The sequence below is a fragment of the Schistocerca cancellata genome, chromosome 10 (assembly GCF_023864275.1).
Source record: "Schistocerca cancellata isolate TAMUIC-IGC-003103 chromosome 10, iqSchCanc2.1, whole genome shotgun sequence".
Classification (NCBI taxonomy): Eukaryota; Metazoa; Arthropoda; class Insecta; order Orthoptera; family Acrididae; genus Schistocerca; species Schistocerca cancellata.
In genome coordinates this window covers 106,325,309-106,349,192 of record NC_064635.1, presented here as the reverse complement: position 1 = coordinate 106,349,192, position 23,884 = coordinate 106,325,309, and the positions used below count along the sequence as shown (strand labels likewise).

The window sequence follows — 23,884 nt, the reverse complement described above, 5'->3', positions numbered from 1 at the left end:
TTCTAGGGGACTGATGACCTCAGAAGTTAAGTCCCATAGTGCTCAGAGCCATTTGAACCATTTTTTAAATATTACTCAATGATTTTCAAAATCGGTACACTACCTTTTCTTATTCAGGAGAAGATTGTATAAAAATTTCAACGTTGTAACTATCTTAGTTTCGGAGATTGCTTAAAATTACTTAAAAAGTCAAAAACTGACACTTAGGGAAATAAATTCAGTAAGGAAGTATAATACTTATCTTTTGGTATAATTTGACAACATAAACAGAACTATAAGTGTGCAGCATTAATTACTTGAGATTTTCATATTAAAACTTTAATTATTTTTCGTTTTCGTAATATAAAAATAGGACAAAACTGTGTCTAAGACTGATGAGGGAGTAAATTAGAGTGAGTGAGAGTGTGTATGTGGGACATACATTAAATTTCAAGATTAATTTTATGTAATACGTTATGTAATCATAGCGTGGGAAAGATGTTTGTACCCACTTTGCTGATGACGTATGTCTAAGTGTACTTGTTTTTGTAAGGAGGCAGCCAGAATAGTCATTTGCGGAGCAATACGTTTCTAAATTTATTTCAAGTTTAGTTTTCCTTTCGTTTGGTTTTGTTAAACATTATATTAGTGTTTGCATGTTGTAATGACGTAAATGCATCTGTGAATAGTGCTGGGCACAGGCCAGTTTTGGCTCGAGAATGCTCTCGAACGATGATTCTGATTGGCCAGTCAAACAAATCAACCAATCAGAGTTAAGGAGTTCCCGCGCACTGCTAGGTATTATACCGGGAAAGAAGCAGACTGAACAGGAGTCGCTAGTCAGCTATCAGACGTGCAGGTCATGTTGAACGCTTCCGTCTTTATTATGTGTAAAGAAATAATTGGCTTCTCACGTCCAGATTGTGTGAACATAATGCAGTTGCATTTACGGACAGTTTTGGGAAGTTTGGTAGTTTTAGAATTGTTTTGTTGGAAAGTTAGCCGCATGTGAACTTCCGGCCTGTGTGAAAATTCCACGTGGCGTATTCTGTATTAATGATAGAATACAGGTGAGCATCTTTTGTTATAAAGACCACTGAAAAGGACCTTTACTCTAAATGGACAGTGAGTGGACGCCGTACTGAGGTAAGTGGACTTTAAATTTGAACAGAGTTCCAAAACACGCCCCGCAGCAACACGATTCCGAAGATTCTTTATTTCTATTTTATTATTTTACAGCTCATTCTCTTTGCCACTTCAGAGACTTTAATCATGAGAAACAGGCAGGAACAGAACGTAAAAACAAAACAAAGGAAAGACTTTCACATTAAATTTTAAAACTGTGCTCCGTTCTCACTGTACATGCATTTATCCACTCCCAAACTACATCCCATTTCCACTGAAGTATCCCTGCTGTATTACACAAAGCTTCGCAATCTTACACAACATGAGAAGCAAGGATCTCAGCATCCTAAGAGCCGGCGGTAATGAACACTGAAATGTGGAGCAGGTCCTTAGCGCATGAAGTACTTGTCTCTTCCCACTGATAAAGGCACGTTTCCTAGCAGATCGCAATACAGCAGTATTCCAGCATTCTTTACCACGCCATTCAAAAGGCAAAAACGGCGCACTATGCACGGGACATTCAAAATTCCAAGAAAAGAGCAAAGCCATCTGAAGTCTTTATTAGGCATGAAACGCATAAAGTCTACGAGGATGATAATATTCAACTCCCTCATAATGGTAGCTGTAAGACAGACGACGTTCACTTCAAATTATTGGCCACTAAATTCAATTGATTCTTTGTGAGAGTGGAAGGAAAAACTGTATAAAAGGTGGACCATCGAAAGTAGATTCATTAGGCTTGCGTATACAGGCATACCACACTCCATCAACAAGCATTGGTTTTGCCACAACAACTGTTAAAAATATCATAAAATTATTAGGTCACTGAAAAGAAGTAGCTCTTCTGGTTTAGGTGATATTTCAGCCAAAGTTATAAAACCTTGAATCACCTTCGCGATCAGTCGGTGAATCGAAGTCTACTTACTGTAGCAAGTAGTAACGCCCTCGCACCCATTCATAAAATTGGAGGTAAGTGAATCATCTGTAATTGTTGAATCATATGCTTCCTTCCAGCTCTAAAGAAAGCATGTGCTGACAGGTGTGAATATTACCGAAATATGTATTACCGAATTCCTTACAGAAGAATAGAAAAACTCGTAGAAGCCGATCTCGATGGAGATCTGGATTCCGCAGAAATGTAGGAACACGCGATGCAATACTCACCTTATGACTTATAATATGGGTTAAGGAAAGGTAAGCCAACGTTTGTAGCATTCGTAGACTTAGAGGAAGCTTTTGATAAGTTGACTGGAACACATTCCTTGAAATTCTGAAGGTTTGTTGTGGTCTTCCACAATCGATCTGTTGTGCACATTCTACATCTACATCTACATACGAGGGTCACTCCAAAAGAAATGCACACTATTTTTTTTAAATCCATCTTTGATTCTACATCTTTGAATGTCTTACACTGTGTAGATATGTCCTTTAGGAACGATATTTTCATTTCTCCACATAATTTTCATTTCTCCACATAATTTTCATTTCTCCACATAATTTTCATCCCTCTCAACTGTCTTACGCCATCTTGGAACCAGCACCTTATACCCGCACGGTAAAATTCTGGACCAACCTGTTGGAGCCACTGTTTGGCAGCGTGCACAAGGGAGTTATCATCTTCAAACCTTGCTCCACGAAGAGAGTCTTTCAGTTTCCCAGAGAGATGATAATCACATGGAGCCAGGTCAGGACTGTAAGGCGGGTGTTTCAGTATTGACCGAGTTTCTTGATCGCTTCCACGGTTTTTTGACTGACATGTGGCCGTTCATTGTCGTGCAACAGCAAAACATCCTGCTTTTGTGGATGTGGTCGAACACGACTCAGTCGAGCTTGAAGTTTCTTCAGTGTCGTCGCATATGCATCAGAATTATGGTGGTTCCACTTGGCATGATGTCCACAAGCAAGAGTCCTTCGGAATCGAAAAACACCATAGCCATAACTTTTCCAGCAGAAGGTGTGGTTTTGAATTTTTTTTTCTTGGGTCAATTTGCATGATGCCACTCCATTGATTACCTCTTCGTCTCTGGTGAAAAATGATGGAGTCATGTTTCATCACCTGTCACAATTCTTCCAAGAAATTCATCTGCACCATTCTCGTACTGTTCCAAAAGCTCGCTGCATACCGTTTTTCTTGTTTCTTTGTGAGCCACTGTCAACGTCCTGAAACCCACCTGGCACAAACCTTTTTTGACGCCAACACTTTCAGTATTCTGCAAACACTTCCTTCCCCTATCCCAACGCAGCGTGACAATTCGTTTACTGTGATGCGTCTGTCAGCAGTCACCAGTTCGTTAACTCTCTGCACATTGTCTGGAGTGTGTGCAGTACGAGCCCTGCCGCTGCGAGGAAAAATGTTCAAATGTGTGTGAAATCTTAAGGGACTTAACTGCTAAGGTCATCAGTCCCTAAGATTACACACTACTTAACCTAAATTACCCTAAGGACAAACACGCACACCCATGCCCGAGGGAGGATTCGAACCTCCGTCGGGACCAGCCGCACAGTCCATGACTGCTTTCATCATGTAACCTGCTTGCCCACCGACTAACTGCATTGCGATCGACAGCATCATCTCCATACACCTTTTTCAACCTCTTGTGGATGTTTTCCACTGTCTCGTTTTCACAGCACAGGAATTCTATGACAGCACATTGCTTCTGACGAACGTCAAGTGTAGCAGCCATCTTGAAGACATGTTGTGACGGCGCCACTCACGGGAACAGGTTGAACTAAGTTTGAAAGCAAGCGGGAAAGATGTATCCACACACTGTAAAACTTTTACACATGCAGAATGAAAACCGTATTTTTACAAAAATAGTGTGCATTTCTTTTCGAGTGACCCTCGTACATACTCCGCATGCTACCATCCGGTGCATGGCGTAGGGTACTCTGTACCGCTACTTGTCATTTCCTTTCCTGTTCGACTCGCAAACAGAGCGAAGGAGAAACGAATGTTTATATGCCTCCGTATGAGCCCTAATTTCTCGTACCTTGTCTTCGTGGTCCTTACGCGAAATGTGTGATGACATCAGTAGAATCGTTCTGCAGTCAACATCAAATGCCAGGTCGCTATAATTTACTCAGCAGTGTTCCTCGAAAAGACCGTCGCCTTCTCTCCAGCAATTCCCATTCGCGTTCCCCAAGGATCCCCGTAACACTTGCGTTTTGTTCGAACCTACCCGGTAACAAATCTAAGAAACCGCCCCTGAATTGCTTCGACGTCGAGCAGTAATCAAGAGTAGGTCGCACTAGCGTCCAGTATGCAGTCCCCTCTATGGAGGGTCCTACACAGATGGACCATGCCTCCCCATAATTCTCCTAATAAACACACTACGAATACTGCATTCCAACATAATGGGTTGGTTTTTCCTACTGATCTGCACAACTTACATTTTTCTACATTTCGAGCTAGCTGTAATTCGTCGCACTACCTAGGACGTCTGAGTCATCTTGTATCCTCCTACAGCCATTTCATGCCGCTTTACAACGTTCGGCTGCATATGTAATCGACGTGACAGTGTATTTCCCAAACCAGTGACTCAAATGCAATAATTTCAGTACAGTAGATTAAGGTGTGTGTGGCTAGGGCCTTCAGTCGGGTAGATCGTTCTGCTGCTGCAAGTCTTTCGAGTTGACGCCACTTCGGCGACTTGCGTGTCGATGGGGATGAAATAACGATGATAAGGACAATCCAGCACCTAGTTCAAATGGCTCGGAGCACTATGCGACTTAGCTTCTGAGGTCATCAGTCGCCTAGAACTGAGAACTAATTAAACCTAACTAACCTAAAGACATCATACACATCCATTCCCGAGGCAGGATTCGAACCTGCGACCGTAGCGGTCGCTCGGTTCCAGACTGAAGCGCCTAGAACCGCACGGCCACTCCGGCCGGCCAGCACCCAGTCCCTGAGCGGAGAAAATCTCCGACCCAGCGGGGAATCGAACCCGGGCCGTTAGGTATGACATTCTGTCGCGCTGAGCAATCAGCTACCAGGGGCGGACAGTAGACTGAGATGATAACGTGCAATGCCCAACAAAAATTCCGTGTCCATTGCTACAGTGGTTTCTGAAATACAGAACAGCTAATTAAGAAACTTTAACATTGTCGATGCACGGCATTTCAACTCCCCCTAAGGCAAATAGCCCAGCAGGTGCGTGGTCCGGACTCAGTGGCACACATCTGGGGCAGAGGCAGCTCCGGCCCTCACACGGCAGGAGAGCTCTCCACTGTGGAGAGGCTACGGGGTGCTGTACAAAGGGAGATCCGGCGATAAAGTTAAAGGAGAGGGCTGGGAAGCGAGCCGGAGAGGGGGCAGCAGCGGCCAGACACGGACAGCTGGGCCGCGGTATTGATTCACGCACCGGCTGCAGTGCGTGCACGCGCACTGCCGGGTTTCCAACCCATGCGGGAGTTGCGTCCTCAGAATAGCAATGAGCATCAGTCCTCCAACAGGGAGAAACTGAAATTGACGCGTGTTCTACATATTGTTATAAGACTCACCGTAACGTGCGAGGTAAGAATGTTTCATATGGCTCTGAGCACTATGGGATTTAACACCCGTGGTAATCAGTCCCCTAGAACTTAGAACTATTTAAACCTAACTAACCTAAAGACATCACACACATCCATGCCCGAGGCAGGATTCGAACCTGCGACCGTAGCGGTCACGCGGTTCCAGACTGAAGCGCCTAGAACCGCACGGCCACACAGGCCGGCTGTGAGGTAAGAAAATTAATTATTTGTGTGTGCTACGTGACGACTTGTCGCATAGCGCACGTCAGTATAAGTGTAAGCCATTTTAAAATGATCCTCTGCAAAGAATCACAAAGATGTAGATTCCAAATTACTCCAAAAAGAATGAGCGACAAATGTCTCGTTTATCGTACCCATTATTTAATACATAAATAGATGACGTCGTAAAGACATGGAAAAATAAAATAGTGCTCCATTATATGTAGTGTTCAGATGCCAATCGGTGTACGTTAGTCCAAAATAAAACTGAAGATAATCAGATGTTTTCAAAATCTAACACAGAAAAACGCAGGTGATTCATACAGTGATAAGACGTTTTTATCGAAACCTAATAACAACTCACCTATTGTGAGGATACAGGAGAACGTAACTTACATAATTTACAACAACTATAATTTTACACAAAAAATGTTCAAAAATGGTTCAAATGGCTCTAAGCACTATGGAACTTAACATCTGAGGTCATCAGTTACCTAGACTTAGAACTACTTAACCCTAACTAACCCAAGGACATCACACACATCCATGCCCGAGTCAGGATTCGAACCTGCGACTGTACCAGCCACGCGGTTCCGAACTGAACCGCCTAGAACCGCTCGGCCACAGCGCCCGGCACAAAAACTGTGACTTATGGCTACTGCCCACTCCAATTTTTCATGAATTTAATCTATATATTCATCATTATCGCTGCCATACTTTGCAGGATTCTTGATTTCTTTTGGTTTTCAGGATGATGCACGTGTGCTTTGGTTTATTGAAGGTAATCATCTATAAAATGAATGATAATGTGGAGGAATATAATGCAAAAGTTCCAACCTACGCTTTTTTCCAACTCTTTAACAGGTCGACGATCTGGATACAGTGGATCTTGAGCAATGTTCATCAGATGAGGATGCCTTCCTTTTGAATTTGATGTAATGTTGATCTCATAAAATGCGATATCTTCCAGCAATGTTTCTTTGTGGAAAGTAGAACTTTCTTGCTCTTTGCAGAATCTTAGCCATTTCATTTTCAACTAGTTTACTTTACCCCCTTCAGTATTGGTTTTCCTATTGGAAATTCAAACTTCCAAGTTTATGGCTGGAAGAAACTCTTCTCGCTTCATCTCTGTCCCCAGAAATGAGTTTTTCATCTGGCAGTTGTTACCAAATCAATCCAATCCCTTGGACCAAAAATAAATTCTTTCTTTTTTGCTTTTGATTCGATAACGCCAAAATGTGCATCACTTGAGAGGTAACTGTGTCCCGATAACATAAAATTGTGGTCAATGTAATCAGCCGACATCCCTGGATCTTGCAAAAATTTTTGCACCGATAAGCTTAGTTTGATATTCCTGTTTTGGCCTGTGCAAGAATCTGAATACATGATAATGTGGCGATGAGATGAGGCGTGCAAGATGCTTAATAAGACGTTCTCCAGTTTCGTGTGATCCTCGAGATCCTTCTGTCCAATACCACATCTACATGTAACCTTTAGAGTCATTAAAACTGTGCGCTCCTAGGTTATATACTTACATATTTAGTTTGTAATAGGCAACAGATGTGGGAAGATCGAAAGTAAAAACGTAAACATCTTCTCCTGCGAGCAGCTTGTCTGAATTCAAAGAATCTCTTGCTTGTTGTGCTCGCCGAAGATGAAGTTCTCTTATAATCTTTGCCTCGTCCTTTTTTGCATCACCATTCTCAAAACTAAGAATGTTCTGCAGGGAATCGCATAGCTGGCATGTATCTTTGGACGGGGGTTTAAAATGTAAATTGAAACTGACTTATACTACGTCCTCCCGAATGCGAGTCCAGTGTGCTAATCACTGTGCATCAATACGGCTTTGCCCTTTGTGTCTGATGAGAAGGAGAGGAAAGGGCATCATAGCTATGTGTGGGGAGCTACACGCGGCCGTCGCTCCAGCTTGTCCGATTTATAATATCCTTTCAGTTCATAAAGGGGCAGAAGCTGTTTCAATAATGTGTAGCAACAATAACGCTATGGGCTGTGTGTATCAGTTTAACTGCAACCCAGTTTAACTGCAACCCCGTTCGGTGGTACAGTCCACCATCTTCGTACCACCAGACAGATACAGCAAACATATCATTATTACGTTATTTGTTAACCATATTATACAGAACTAATTTAAATTACGTATGTCCGTGTGACTATCATAGTGTCAAAACAGCGAAAGATATAAACAAAGTGCCCTCTGCCACACACCGTAATATGGCTTACGGGGAGTAGATATAGTTGTAGATGCGATTTAATGGTGACAGATTACCAAAACACCTTCCGATAAAAAGCGGAGTGTAGAAAGATGAAGATGAAGCAAAGTGTGAAGCTGGGGCAGGCAGCCACTTAATTCCTTAAGTGTGGATAGAGAATGAGTACAGTCTTTTCCAATTTCCAATATTTTCTCATTCGCACTTAATATACATGAATGTAAGCGATGCGTTAAACAAACTAATTCTTTTTATAATCGTGTGAGCTGAATAAGGTTTGGTTTTCAAACATTTGACAGCAATAACAAAAACGTGTCTTGGACAACAAATTTTATAACTGACTAGCATATGCGGTCTATATGTCAAAATATATCACAACATTATTCATTCAGAGATAAAAATCTTTGTAGCGGGCACAAAATGTACTGCAATCTGTATTACTAAACAGTTAAAACCTTACCTATAATCTAAATGCTTAATGAAACTTTTTCTCATCGGCACACGTCACTAAATGATGAAAGCAGAAAAGTTGAATGCTTTCTTCGTTTTCGCTGTACATGCAGCAAATCTGTAGCACGAGACATGACGTTTCAATTTGTAGCTTCTTTACTTGCTCTTCGCAACATATTTTGTAAACAGTACCCACATATATCTCTGAATGTATCTGCAAAATTACATCGCTGTACGATACATAGTTCAGGAGATTTTACGTATAAATATTGATATGCGTAGTATCTGAAAGCTTTAAGAAACCTTTTCTTGTCGGCAAACGTCGCTAGTTTTTGCTTAAAAGGAGTGAAAATTACCGAGACTATATTCATCCTATTATGGACAATGAAAGCGTTTAGGAACTTCCAGCAACCTATAAACGTAATTTCAAACTTCTTCTAACACTTTTTCATGCCTCCGTGCTTCACGCAAATATTTAAGATATGAACTCATTCATCAGATGTCTTAAGCTGTTTTATATGCGTGAATTCTATTCTTTAAAGAAACGGGATGAGGGTGGCGGGCGTAAATAGTTCTTACTGATACTACGAGTATTAGGCTGGCAGAATTAGAAATAAGTTGAAACAAGACTCGTAGTTCTATGTATTGATTTTCTATTCTGGGTCTCTCAATGACCTTCGCTTGTGTAACTGCACTATTTTGGAAACGTAATTGAGCTTCGAATGAAAGGATCTGTTATTGAGGTAAGAACTACTGTTTTCCGAAGCAGATTTGTCCCATCGTTTCATCATAGAAAAGGTTACATTTTACGTCCTGTGAAGCCGCTTGCGCGTGACGCCATATTGGCACGATTCTCCGACAACGGTCATGTAGTTTCGTCTCTGAAATTTTAGAAGTAAATTAGTGATATTTCTCTGAAAGTTCCTCTACTTCCAATATCTCACTGTTACTATAGTATTCCGCATTATCCTTTGCAGTTTTCTTGGTTCAGTTTAGTTGCGAGTATACATAATAATACCATAAAATTTATAGACTATTTGCTAAAATTCTTATCGAAATATGGCTGCATGTTGACCTTTCACAGATGAGTTTCTATTAAAATATTAAATATTTGGTATATTTACACAACGGAAGATTTTTATAAGTTACAAATTTCTTAATAAAATTCTTTTAAGGCCTAGAAGGAGTTCCCCAGCAGAAGCTTTTTCGACTTTCCTATCTGATGGACTCTTCTTCTCATTAAGTAAGTGATTATAGATTGTTGTAGAAGTATTACTGACCGCTTCCTGAGGTAAATTCAATTTTAATAATGAGTGATTAGTCATAAAGGTCATATTTATCCTCCAGTTTTGAAACTGAGTGGATTGGTATTCCTTCTGAAATGATAATCAGTTATTTCATGACAAATTTGTAGCATCATATAGTCACTGTACTTCATCCAGGTAACATATCGCTGTTATTGCAATGGAAAGAGTAATTCGTTTCTGAGCGAGAACAGATTGAATAAATTTTGGTTAATCAAGAAAATATATCACCTCCGATGCTCGATGGACACTTTTTTGAAAACAATTGCACATTTTTTGCAAAGAACAAACAGTGATAGACACTCCAGTTAATCATATGTAGTTACTATGGTCATGAAAAAAAGAGATCGTCCTTTTGTGTATACCCAATAACATAGGTATCACTTCAAAAATGAGTTTAGATTACAGCTGCTTACTTTCAACAAATACCTCTGAGTGACAATGCTAAATAGTTTTAAATCAAATGGGTGCCAAAGCATACATAATATAATTGCAAACTTAAATTTATTACAAGCACCATCGGGTTAACTTTAACACTCATACGAAAAATACTTCCACATCATCATTCACTCTTTCTGAACGTTGTTTATGTATGTGGATTCTGTATCAGGCAGCCCTCACAATGATGAATTAATATTCTGGGTGGCAAATACTTGTAATGATCAACGAAACGACAAACTGAAATTTTTTTTTTGGCTTCCTGTGGTTGCATAATGTGTGAAGGAAGATGTCTGCAACATGACAATAAGTTCTACCTAAATTCCAAAAGTCATTATTTATTTCAATCATAAACCTGCATTAACAGTCATCTCTTGTTCTTCTTTATTTAACAGACAAAGGAAACTGTGCACCAGTACATCAAATGTTTTTGTTGTTTCTCTCCGACATGAGCTTGACCTGTTTTTTAATGCCCTCTAAACCAGGATAATTTTGTGAGTATAGAATTTTATTTTCGTATATGGAAGATATCACGTTGTACAGGTAAGAAATTTAGAAGCTTACTGCCGTTAGGTTCTTACGTAATTTTTAAAGACATATTTCCACACAAAATTATTTTTAAGTCAAACAGTGGCATGCTAAATATGTGTACAAAGACAAATAAATACAATATTAAAAATTGCTGGTTGATACCTAATGTTACAACAGATAAATTAAAATCAAGACTGGCTGCACTGAAAATTCAGTTTCGTTGATTAAAATATTATTCTACGTCTCAGATGCGGCCAAACATGACATATCTACAGTTATAGTTTTCAGAATGAGTTGTGATTAGAATTGGAAGACAAGGCGCCGGTGTAATGTGTCATATCACCATAAAACGACGATGGGAATCGTTGGAACAATAATGTTATTGTATAAAGAAGTTAGAATCATTGTTTGTGTGTTAATGGCAGAATGTCAGTACATTTTGGTTTGGGCAAACTTAATGCTAAATCTAGTAATTGGAACTTTTTAGTTTATGCTAAAATCTCTCCTTTCTATTGGTAATTTTGGTTGCTTCTGTTGTTTTTGGAAGATTATGATGAGAGAAGACACTGACTTTTGGAATATACAGTTTTTAGCCGTTTCAATTAAATGAATTTTACGTTAGTCGTATTGTTTAATACAATGATACCTCAATGAGACCTACGTACAGTAGATATGGGTGCAACGACTTGCTTCTTAATTTTTCTCAGTAAATAATATCCTTTTTTATCCCATTAACGCAAGTATAAATTGCTCTACACAGTTTTTAATAACTCTTTAATGGAAATTCAGATTCACAACAGATATATGAAAGAAATATTGCATGCAAGTTACCTATTTCTCATGTTAATCAGAGTGAGAGAGTGGCCACAATACATCTTACCTATAGACAATTTTTTTATTTTTTATTTTATTGACCTCGGTCCACGTAGACAATTCAGTTGAATTTAAGAGCAGCGACTGTCACATTGTTCCAAAGGAGAATTTCGCACATCGAGTATTTTCAAATCCATTTGTAATATGAGGTGAAGTAATTCTAAAAAAAAGGGCACAATGACATGCTACTACTTGACAATGGAGTTCATGTAGGGTATATACCCCCACCCCTCACCCCCTATCCCCATCAAAAGACGTCACGTGTTACTGAATAGACTCTAAAGCCAATAATAATAGAACGAAAAAAAAGCAAAAGGAAATTAAATCATCTAATTTATTAGTACATCTGGGGGTAACTCGTCAACGAATCCTTGCTCGTGCGTCTGAATTAAAGTCTTCAGTGTTTTCTAGACTTAATTCACGTGAGAGCTGGGTTACTTTATTTGACACGGCAACAAGGAATTTCTTCCTCCATCTTTCTCAAACAGTGCTGCAGCTCCATCACGAATGATTGCTCTATCGACTACTTTTTTTAAAATACAAGCTTGTAACGAATTTTAAAGATGAGTCACTCATTTCGCAGCTGTTTTTGGTGGAGCGCTCATTGCATACTTAAACGAAGTCGCTTATAGCATTTTTGTCACATTCTTTCTTTGAATGTTTAGTAGCGACAGGCGGCTATATGTACACGATGGCGATTAGGTATCCATGTTGTTGTTGTTGTGGTCTTCAGTCCTGAGACTGGTTTGATGCAGCTCTCCATGCTACTCTATCCTGTGCAAGCTTCTTCATCTCCCAGTATCTACTGCAACCTACATCCTTCTGAATCTGCTTAGTGTATTCATCTCTTGGTCTCCCTCTACGATTTTTACCCTCCACACTGCCCTCCAATACTAGATTTGTGATCCCTTGATGCCTCAAAACATGTCCTACCAACAGATCCCTTCTTCTAGTCAAGTTGTGCCACAAACTTCTCTTCTCCCCAATCCTATTCAATATCTCCTCATTAGTTACGTGATCTACCCATCTAATCTTCAGCATTCTTCTGTAGCTCCACATTTCGAAAGCTTCTATTCTCTTCTTATCCAAACTAGTTATCGTCCATGTTTCACTTCCATACATGGCTACACTCCATACAAATACTTTCAGAAACGACTTCCTGACACTTAAATCTATACTCGATGTTAACAAATTCCTCTTCTTGAGAAACGCTTTCCTTGCCATTGCCAGTCTACATTTTATATCCTCTCTACTTCGACCATCATCGGTTATTTTACTCCCTAAATAGCAAAACTCCTTTACTACTTTAAGTGTCTCATTTCCTAATCTAATACCCTCAGCATCACCCGACTTAATTCGACTACATTCCATTATCCTCGTTTTGCTTTTGTTGATGTTCATCTTATATCCTCCTTTCAAGACACTGTCCATTCAATTCAACTGCTCTTCCAAGTCCTTTGCTGTCTCTGACAGAATTACAATGTCATCGGCGAACCTCAACGTTTTTACTTCTTCTCCATGAATATTAATACCTACTCCGAATTTTTCTTTTGTTTCCTTTACTGCTTGCTCAATATACAGATTGAATAAAATCGGGGAGAGGCTACAACCCTGTCTTACTCCTTTCCCAACCACTGCTTCCCTTTCATGCCCCTCGACTCTTATAACTGTCATCTGGTTTCTGTACAAACTGTAAATAGCCTTTCGCTCCCTGTATTTTACCCCTGCCACCTTCAGAATTTGAAAGAGAGTATTCCAGTTAACGTTGTCAAAAGCTTTCTCTAAGTCTACAAATGCAAGAAACGTAGGTTTGCCTTTTCTTAATCTTTCTTCTAAGGTAAGTCGTAAGGTCAGTATTGCCTCACGTGTTCCAACATTTCTACGGAATCCAAACTGATCTTCCCCGAGGTCGGCTTCTACCAGTTTTTCCATTCGTCTATAAAGAATTCGTGTTAGTATTTTGCAGCTGTGACTTATTAAACTGATAGTTCGGTAATTTTCACATCTGTCAACACCTGCTTTCTTTGGGATTGGAATTATTATATTCTTCTTGAAGTCTGAGGGTATTTCGCCTGTCTCATACATCGTGCTCACCAGATGGTAGAGTTTTGTCATGACTGGCTCTCCCGAGGCCATCAGTAGTTCAAATGGAATGTTGTCTACTCCCGGGGCCTTGTTTCGACTTCCACCTTTCTGCCTTCCCTTCTTTGCTTAGAACTGGGTTGCCATCTGAGCTCTTGATATTCATACAAGTGGTTCTCTTCTCTCCAAAGGTCTCTTTAATTTTCCTGTAGGCAGTATCTATCTTACCCCTAATGAGACAAGCCTCTACATCCTTGCATTTGTCCTCTAGCCATCCCTGCTTAGCCATTTTGCACTTCCTGTCGATATCATTTTTGAAACGTTTGTATTCCTTTTTGCCTGCTTCATTTACTGCGTTTTTATATTTTCTCCTTTCGTCAATTAAATTCAATAATTCTTCTGTTACCCAAGGATTTCTATTAGCCCTCGTCTTTTTACCTACTTGATCCTCTGCTGCCTTCACTACTTCATCCCTCAGAGCTACCCATTCTTCTTCTACTGTATTTCTTTCCCCCATTCCTGTCAATTGTTCCCTTATGCTCTCCCTGAAACTCTCTACAACCTCTGGTTCTTTCAGTTTATCCAGGTCCCATCTCCTTAAATTCCCACCTTTTTGCAGTTTCTTCAGTTTCAATCTGCATTTCATAACCAATAGATTGTGGTCAGAATCCACATCTGCCCCTGGAAATGTCTTACAATTTAAAACCTGGTTCCTAAATCTCTGTCTTACCATTATATAATCTATCTGATACCTTTTAGTATCTCCAGGATTCTTCCAGGTATACAACCTTCTTTTATGATTCTTGAACCAAGTGTTGGCTATGATTAAGTTATGCTCTGTGCAAAATTCTACAAGGCGGCTTCCTCTTTCATTCCTTCCCCCCAATCCATATTCACCTACTATGTTTCCTTCTCTCCCTTTTCCTACTGACGAATTCCAGTCACCCATGACTATTAAATTTTCGTCTCCCTTCACTACCTGAATAATTTCTTTTATCTCGTCATACATTTCATCTATTTCTTCATCATCTGCAGAGGTAGTTGGCATATAAACTTGTACTACTGTAGTAGGCATGGGCTTTGTGTCTATCTTGGCCACAATAATGCGTTCACTATGCTGTTTGTAGTAGCTAACCCGCACTCCTATTTTTTTATTCATTATTAAACCTACTCCTGCATTACCGTTATTTGATTTTGTATTTATAACCCTGTAATCACCTGACCAAAAGTCTTGTTCCTCCTGCCACCGAACTTCACTAATTCCCACTATATCTAACTTTAACCTATCCATTTCCCTTTTTAAATTTTCTAACCTACCTGCCCGATTAAGGGATCTGACATTCCACGCTCCGATCCGTAGAACGCCAGTTTTCTTTCTCCTGATAACGACGTCCTCCTGAGTAGTCCCCGCCCGGAGATCCGAATGGGGGACTATTTTACCTCCGGAATATTTTACCCAAGAGGACGGCATCATCATTTAATCACACAGTAGAGCTGCATGTCCTCGGGAAAAATTACGGCTGTAGTTTCCCCTTGCTTTCAGCCGTTCGCAGTACCAGCACAGCAAGGCCGTTTTGGTTAATGTTACAAGGCCAGATCAGTCAATCATCCAGACTGTTGCCCCTGCAACTACTGAAAAGGCTGCTGCCCCTCTTCAGGAACCACATGTTTGTCTGGCCTCTCAACAGATACCCCTCCGTTGTGGTTGCACCTACGGTACGGCCATCTGTATCGCTGAGGCACGCAAGCCTCCCCACCAACGGCAAGGTCCATGGTTCATGGGGGCAGGTAGGTAGGTATCCATAGGGGGAAAATAATGAAAGAGTTGAACATGGTGATTTTGCGGTCAGCCAACATAAACAGTAATCGAGGTACATCTTACACGCCAAACATGCGATTCGATCTTAAAACATCACCGAAAAACATTATATTGTAACTGCTTCTTACAAACAGAATAAATATGTTATGATAATTCTTTCTTATCATATTCGATATGTCCGTTGTGAAGATGTTTACAGTGACTGAAGCTAACAACTGATATATTTTATTTAAGAGCACTGGACATACACAGTATTCCGAGCCGTGTGAACGGCTTCAGTATTTCACGACCACCACCGAATCTTGTAATACCAGTGACTAGTTTCTTCTGAACGATGCAAATATGAAGCAACTAGCTGGAGATAACAGCAAAGGCGGCTCTGACGATTTACGTACATACCACAACCGAATCCGAGAAATGTAAATTGCGATAAAAATCTCAATTGACCGTGCAGCTAAAACAATATTAAAAAACATTCCCCTGATTTGATAGTACTTGCTTTTCATAGCGTTGAAGTAATTTCTGGAACACTAGTCTTTCTTAGGTAATGAACAATCTTTATTGAGTCATGTAGACAAAGGTATCGTAAGGTGGGTATATGTATGTTAGATATACATAACTGTGACCCTACGACACTATTATTCGCACGTTATCAGCGCATCCTACGCAGTTCAATGGAAGAAATAATGGATGTACTGTACAAATTTCACCTTGCTGCTAAAGAATATAATATGATGATATCTGCAGAGAAAACCAAAACACTGGTCAATTGTGGACCAAAAATTATAATTGGTAACAAAATCATTGAGAAACTCTTGGAGTTAATATACGAGGGTTGGAACTTTAATAGTAGCAACTATTTATTTACTGATCGTACAAAATAGATACGTGTTTCAAAGATTTACTGACCACTAAAGTAGTCACCACCATTGTGTATAAACCGTTGCCAGCGATGTGGAAGTCGTAGGATACTCTTAGCAGTGCCAGTTGTGTTGACCGTTCGAGTTGCGAGGTCTACGAATTTGTAGCAGTTCTGAAGCGAATGCCGTGAAGTGTTTCCTTCAGTTTAGAAGTCGAGTTGAAGTTTCAAGGGCTCAAGTCAGGGGAGTGCAGTAGGTGGTATAGAACTTCGCAGCCCCATCAGTCAAACAAATCAGTAACAGCTTGCACTGTACGTGCTTGAGCATTGTCGTGCAAAATGATGGTCAAAATTATGATGCAGAAAGTATCATCACTTCTGTCTCTAAGTTGGTCGTAGGTTGTGCTCCAAAAATGAACAGCACAGAGACAGAAGTGATGACACTTTTTGCAGAACCTCACCACTATTTTGCAGGACAACGCTCAAGCACGTACAGTTCAAGCTGTTACTGATTTGTTTGACTGATGGGGCTGCTAAGTGCTATACCACCTAATGCACTCCCCTGACTTAAGCCCTCGTGAGCTCATCTCGGTTTCTAAACTGAAAGAAACACTCCACAGCATTCGCTTCAGAGCTGCTACAAATTCGTCGGGCAATAGACCTATTTCCACGACTTCCACATCGCTGGCAACGGGTTATACACAACGCTGGTGACTATTTTGAAGGTCAGTAAAACTTTGAAACACGTATCTATTCTGCACGAGCTGTAAATAAATAGTTGCCACTATTAAAGTTCCAGCCCTCGTATTTAGTCATTCACATAACGTATCGGGAATTGCAGAATTCCTACATCGAACCTCCCTGACTTGTAAGTTTCTTATGAACAGAACAACGAACGAGGGCATACAAAGGAAGGAAATAAACGTACCGTAAGGTAGCTGCAGTACTGTTGTCTACATCTACGTCTACATCTACATGATTACTCCGCGATTCACAACTGACTGCCTGACAGATTGTTCATCGAACCACCTCCAAACTACTTCTCTACCGTTCAACTTTCGAACAGCGCACGGGAAAATAAAACGCTTAAATCTTTCCGTTCAACCTCTGATTTCTCTTAACTACAGTGGTCTTTTCTAACTATGGAGGTGGGCGTCAACAAAAAAATTTTTGCATTCGGAGAAGAAGGATAGTGTCTGAACTTTCGTGAAAAGATCACACCCCAACGAAAAACGCGTTTGTTCTAGAAATTGCCACCCCAATTCGAGTATCATACACGTGACACTATCTCTAGTTCCCGATAACTTTTTCGATACCCTCCCCCGTCAGTCCTAGTACCACTGCCAGTCTTTTCCCTTCCTGTTGCATTCGCAAATAGAACGAGGGAAAAATGACTGTCTATATGCCTCCGGATGAGCCCTAGTTTCTCGCACCTTGTCTTCGTGGTCCTCACGCGCACTGTATGCCGGAGGCAGCAGAATCGTTCTGCAGTCAGCTTAAAGTGCCGGTTCTCAGTATGTTCCTCTAAAAGAACATCGCCTTCCCCCCAGGGATCCCCATTTGAGTTCCCGAAGCATCTCCGTAAAACCGGCGTGTTGTTTGAGCCTACCGTTCACAAAACTAGCAGCCCGCCTCTGCACTGCTTCGACGTCCTCTTTTAATACGACCTGGTACGGATCACAAACACTCGAACAGTACTCAAGAACAGGTCGCACTAGCCTCCTATAGGCAGTCTCCTTTACAAGTGATCCACACTTTGCCACATGTCTCGCAATAAACCGAAGCAGACCATTTGGCTTTCCTTCCACAATCCTCGCTTATTGGTTCCATTTCATAACGCTTTACACCGTTACACCCAGATATTTAAACGACGTGACTGTGTCAGGCAGAACAATGCTATTGCTGTATCCGAACATTACGGGTTCGTTTTTCGTACTCATGCACATTAACCTACATTTTTATACATTTAGATCTATCTGTCGTTCATCACAGCAACCACACATTTTGACTAAGTCATCTTGTATTCTCCTACAATCACTCAACTTCGACACCTTACAGTACACCACTGCATCATCAGCAAGCAACCTCAAATTGCTGCCCCCCTGTCCGCAAAATCATTTATGTATACAGAGAGTAATCCTACTGAGTAAGGATCCAATGCCGTGCAGCAGTACGCCAGAACAGGACGAACAAACGTAGTGTAAGCGATCCCTTTAATAGACCTGTTGCATTTTCTAAGCGTTTTGTCGATAAATGTTTCGTTTGTTTTCCTTCCAGTCCGCAGCTCGTGGTCGTGCGGTAGCGTTCTCGCTTCCCGCGCCCGGGTTCCCGGGTTCGATTCCCGGCGGGGTCAGGGATTTTCTCGGCCTCGTGATGACTGGGTATTAGTTCTAAGTTCTAGGGGACTGATGACCATAGCTGTTAAGTCCCATAGTGCTCAGAGCCATGTGAACCATGTGTGTTTTCCTCCCAACATTATCTATGTGGCCGGCCGCTGTGACCGAGTGGTTCTAGGCGCTTGAGTCAGGAACCACGCGGCTGCTACGGTCGCAGGTTCGAATCCTGCCTCGGGCATGGATGTGTGTGATATCCTTAGGTTAGTTAGGTTTACGTAGTTCTAAGTCTAGGGAACTGATGACCTTATATGTTAAATCCCATAGTGCTCAGAGCCATTTGAACCATTATCTATCTGATGTTATTCGTAGTAATCCATAGGTATTTAGTTGAATTGAAGAGTTTTATATTTGTAGCATCGTACAGATATTCTGTCAAAACATTTTGTCTATTTTTGACCTTCTGAAGAGTTTACTAGACGGTAAACGGCACCAGCTTCTGCAAACAATGTGAGAGTACTGCACAGACTCTCTTCTTAATCATTTTTGTAGATTGTTCTGCGGAGCGAAAACTGGATTTTAGCATCTGACCGAGTAAAAAAAGAGAGAGAGAGAGAAGAGATTTGACCGAAACGAGGTTCCTGTGATGGGCAGCAGGCAGGCTATTCCCTCCCTGACCACAAAAGAGGAGAAGACATATGAAGCATCGTTCATATGACACGTAAATATAGCCACTGGCTACAGCACATCTTGAATGTAGGATATCCATAGTAGCTAGGTAATATATGGCAATAGAATTAATTTCACTTGCATGGAATGATTAGAGATAATGGGAATGAGATCGATGAAGGGGAAACGACATGAAACGATCTCAGTGAAGCAACGCTCAGCAACGTTGATTAACACGCTCTTCTTCTTCTGCCGATTAGGATTTCCACTGTTCGCCTGCCTCATTCCGTGGTTGTACTGGACCATCTGCTGTCCCATCTCTTGGGTGCTCGTCCGGGTGGCTGTTTCCCTTCCCGTCGTCCATGTTTACAACTTTTAGCCAGTCTTGTGGCGTCCATCCTCTCCACATAATCCCTCCAATTTTCGTTTGTTGTTTACACCCATTTACTTTGTACCCGACACTATTCTCTTACCTTGTCTTACATCTGTTCTTTTACCCCATATGGTTATGCCTCGTACCTTTCTTAGTACCTTCATTTCCACTGCCATTACCTTTTGTGTTGTCTTTTACGTTTCTGCTCTAGGTTCTGCGGCGTATGTCACAACAGGAGACACAATTGTTTCATACATTTTTATTTTTCCCTCAGTTATAAATCTGATTCTCCATAGACTATTTTGCAGGCATCCGACTACCCTTACTGTCTTTGTCACTTGATTTTTCACTTCTACGTTTAAGTCTCTATAGCTGGTGACACGTTAGATAATTAAAACTCATCGCTTGTTCGATTGACACACTGTCTACTCTAATTTACATCGCACATGCGTTTTTGATATTACCATACTCTAAGGTTTGTTTCATGAGATTTTTCTTGTCATACAGCTTAGTTACTTTATTAAACTGGTAACGTAACGTTCGTAAATTATCCTTCTTATCTGCTACCAGTACAGCGTATTTGCGACATCATCTCCCATTTTATAGCCCTGTTTCCTTCTTATGGCATCAATAATGTGCTCCATTACTAACCTGAACAGGAGTGGACTTAGAGTCTCCGTGTCTAATTCTTTATTCTAATTCCCTTCTTGTGTTTTAATTCTCGTTTTATTACCTGTTTATATATGTATAGTGCCGGTGCGTGCAGTTAGGATAACACTGTGTCACTGATGGCGCAGTGGTGACGCACCTGCCAAGTAAGCGGCAGATCCCGGAATCAGAAAAATATCCCGGTCCGAAACACACTTTCGCCCGTCGCTGCTGATTCCTCGTAATGTCTGTCTGCATTCCTCTCTCAAACTCTCCCTTTCCCCTTCAATTTACTAACGTCATCCACAAAGCTGCTCATTTGACTGCTTGTCTTCCTTTCGTTGACTCGTTCAACCATCGACAGAAATTGCTTCTCCGTTCAAAAATGCTCCGGGACCGCCATGTCTGGATATAAAAGAGCAGCAACAACTTATTGATTTCACTTATGATACTTCACTGAAGATTAAATTTAATGGTGTCTTTGTTGAAGTACTGAGTACGTATTAGTAAGAAATCTCTAACGCTGACCCAAAATGCATGGACGATCCTGATTCCTTTTCCAACAATGTACTTGCTATGAAGTCGAACCACCGTACAGAGACAAATGTAAGCAAAGAACTTCGAGTGGTTGTTTCTGCTGTTACATCACGTTTTGAGGAACTCTCTTCTCAGAAGGCAAATCATCCATCACATTGAACTTTAAATTTTTAATTCTCTTGTAATCCTTGTTTGCTGATTTGTAAATACTGTTCATTTAATATTTTTTCAATAAATTAATACGTGTCAAACAAGTTGTTCAGTATTTTCGTTATAACAGTTCATGTAGTTTTGGTTTCTATTGCGTAAAATACGTCTAAACTGAATTTGGTATAAAAAGATGACATTTTTATTAGTAAGACATGCTAGGGAGGGCTGATATTATTTTTCCTCGTGAAAGGGGAGGGGGGTGGACAGAGGAAATACGTCTGAGAACCACTGGTTTAAACGACTGCTTGTGTTTTTTTACACAAGCAGTCGTCTAAATCAGTGGTTTTGGGTTCGACTCCCAGTTTCGCAGAAATGTTAATTAGTTTCCTTTAACATAAACACTTCGCAAGCGACTATACAAAGCATGACGTAGCGTATCACTGATTCTTTTATTTATTTTATTTATGTTTTTATTTATTTTTCTATCCCATTCGCATGTCTCAGGAGGGGTAAATGACTCAGTGTATGTCTCTGTATATGCCTAAACTCCTCTTTGTCTTATCACAGCATGGACGCGAGATTTTTAACCGGCACCCTTTCTCGAGCATTTATATTGCCTTTCTTCAAAGGATGCCCGTTTACGTTGTCTGAGCATTTCTGTTACACTTTAGTATGGGTTATACCGGTCTGTTACCAAGCTAGCAGCGCGTCCCTTAATTCATTCGATCTGTTGGCATACCTACTTCATATCGGCTCCAAAGTGTGTAGCAAGCCTTATAATTGGTCACACTTGCGTCTTGTACGCGTCAATAATCTTTTGTATGCATGAGTCCGCAGACGAAGTGAATTTATTGAGGGAAGTCGTTTATCTGCGTAGGCTGTTTTTTTCCGCACTGGACATTTCAAAGCTACATAGCACAGAAACGTGTAGCATTTTATATTCCACGCATCTGTGTGGAGAAAGTAACATCTGGTGGTGTCCATAGTAAAGGTTACTTCAAACGTTAAACTAAACTATTTTAATGCGTATCACGCCGGCATCGCGACAAAACTGCATAATGGTCCATTTTTCTCTTAGTGCATACGGAATTCACGTCTGTCGCCGTGTGATGCCCTTTACTATCTCGCTCGTAAGAAACCTTTGTTAAGGACGCCATTAGACATTGATTCCTCCACAGATGTGTGGAATATAAAACGTTACACGATAACTTTGTTTCGCTGAGATGTAGAGTGCGAAATTAGCTAACAACTAAGGCAAGAAATAAAGTTTTATTCCATTCTGTGACAGGCGTATTGGTACGAGATATATATATATATATAAGGCTCACCGGCCATTTGACCATCTTCTTTTGTGCGGATGCGAAAACAGTGCCCGAACTCTTACGGGAATCGGCTGTGAAGACGCGAGTAATGAGTATGATGGGCAGGGGCACTATAAGTATAGTGCAGGACAATAAGCTGCGAATGTGGGTCTCACGGGAGGCGTGTAGTCCCTGCAGTCGCGCTATCCCATCTGTCCTCGATGGCTCAGCTGGATAGAGCGTCTGCCATGTAAGCAGGAGATCCAGAGTTCGAGTCCCAGTTGGAGTACACATTTTAAACTGTACCCGTTGACTTATATCAACGCCTGTATGCAGCTAAGGGTATTCATTTCACTGGAATTTCATCCGCAGGTTTATTTAAGAGGAAATGAAAAGTAAGGATATAATTATATAAGATTACAAATTAAGGGGCAGCGACCTAAGCTGTGCTAATTATGCTAATTAAAAAAATATTTCAAAAATATCATCTACGAAAGTCTATCAAAGGAATACTGGTAGGGCGGTTAGTCAGTACGATAGTAACTAATCATTTAAAGGAAGAACTGTCGAATCAGATACACTGAAACAAATCCAAGTGTATAAACTTAAATGGATAAAGATCGTGGATAAATGTGAGAAAAAAAAGAAAAAGAGAGAGAAAGAAAAGCTTTGCAACCGAGACTGTCTCTTTATACAAAGAAATAAAATGTTTATTTTGAAAACGAAAATAGCCTCAACACGAAAATAAGTTCCCTCAGTAATGTGTTCTATGCGACTGCGATTTCCTTTACAAATGCATTGCGTTTTCCCAGTCACATGTTCAGCCACAAACCAGTACACCACACGCGTAGGAGGTTGCAAGACCCATAGAGAGCCAGAAGGGGCCTAAAGGTCGAAGTCCTGACGCTGGTGATGGTAGATTTTTTTGTGGTACTTGGTTAGCATGGTTTTAAAATCAGGTTGCAATGGTATCAGCGCAGGAAGACCGCTAGCACAGTACGGCCAGCGAGTGGTAGTCACATATATACATACACACACGCAGACAGACACACATGCAGACACATATGCTAGAGACGTGTAGGTACTCACCGCTGGGGCAGGTTTACGCCGTGGGGCGGGACGGACATGGTGTCATGGACGCGGGCTATGTACCGGGACCTCCCTCCGCGCGACGGCTGCTTCCAGGCTTCTGGGTGCTCCGAGACGGTCGAACACTCGCTCACCCCGACCTGATGGAGGTGCGTGGGCGGTGGAGGCGCTGCGCTGCACAGTGGTGGCGTGGCGGTCGCGCTGCGCCCTGTGACGTCAGCCGGTGCTCGCGGGGAGGGGGTAGGAGGTAGCGATGCCAGCGCCGCCCTAGCGGCCAGACGGCGACGCCGCGACGGTGCTATCGATTGGGGATGGTGGGGCGACGACAGCGCCCATTTGCGGACAGACTGGGAAGCTAGCAG

At 41.2% G+C, this 23,884-nt stretch overlaps 1 protein-coding gene across 1 annotated transcript in view; it reads right to left on the bottom strand.

Annotated features, from left to right (window-relative positions):
- LOC126106173 (uncharacterized) overlaps window positions 1-23,683 on the bottom strand; it is a 463,842-nt gene extending 440,159 nt beyond the window's left edge. The window contains exon 1 of the mRNA XM_049912411.1: window positions 23,523-23,683. The gene's annotated coding sequence lies outside the window, so the exon portion shown is untranslated. The remainder of the gene's footprint in view (window positions 1-23,522) is intronic.
- Between the last annotated feature and the right edge of the window lie 201 nt (window positions 23,684-23,884).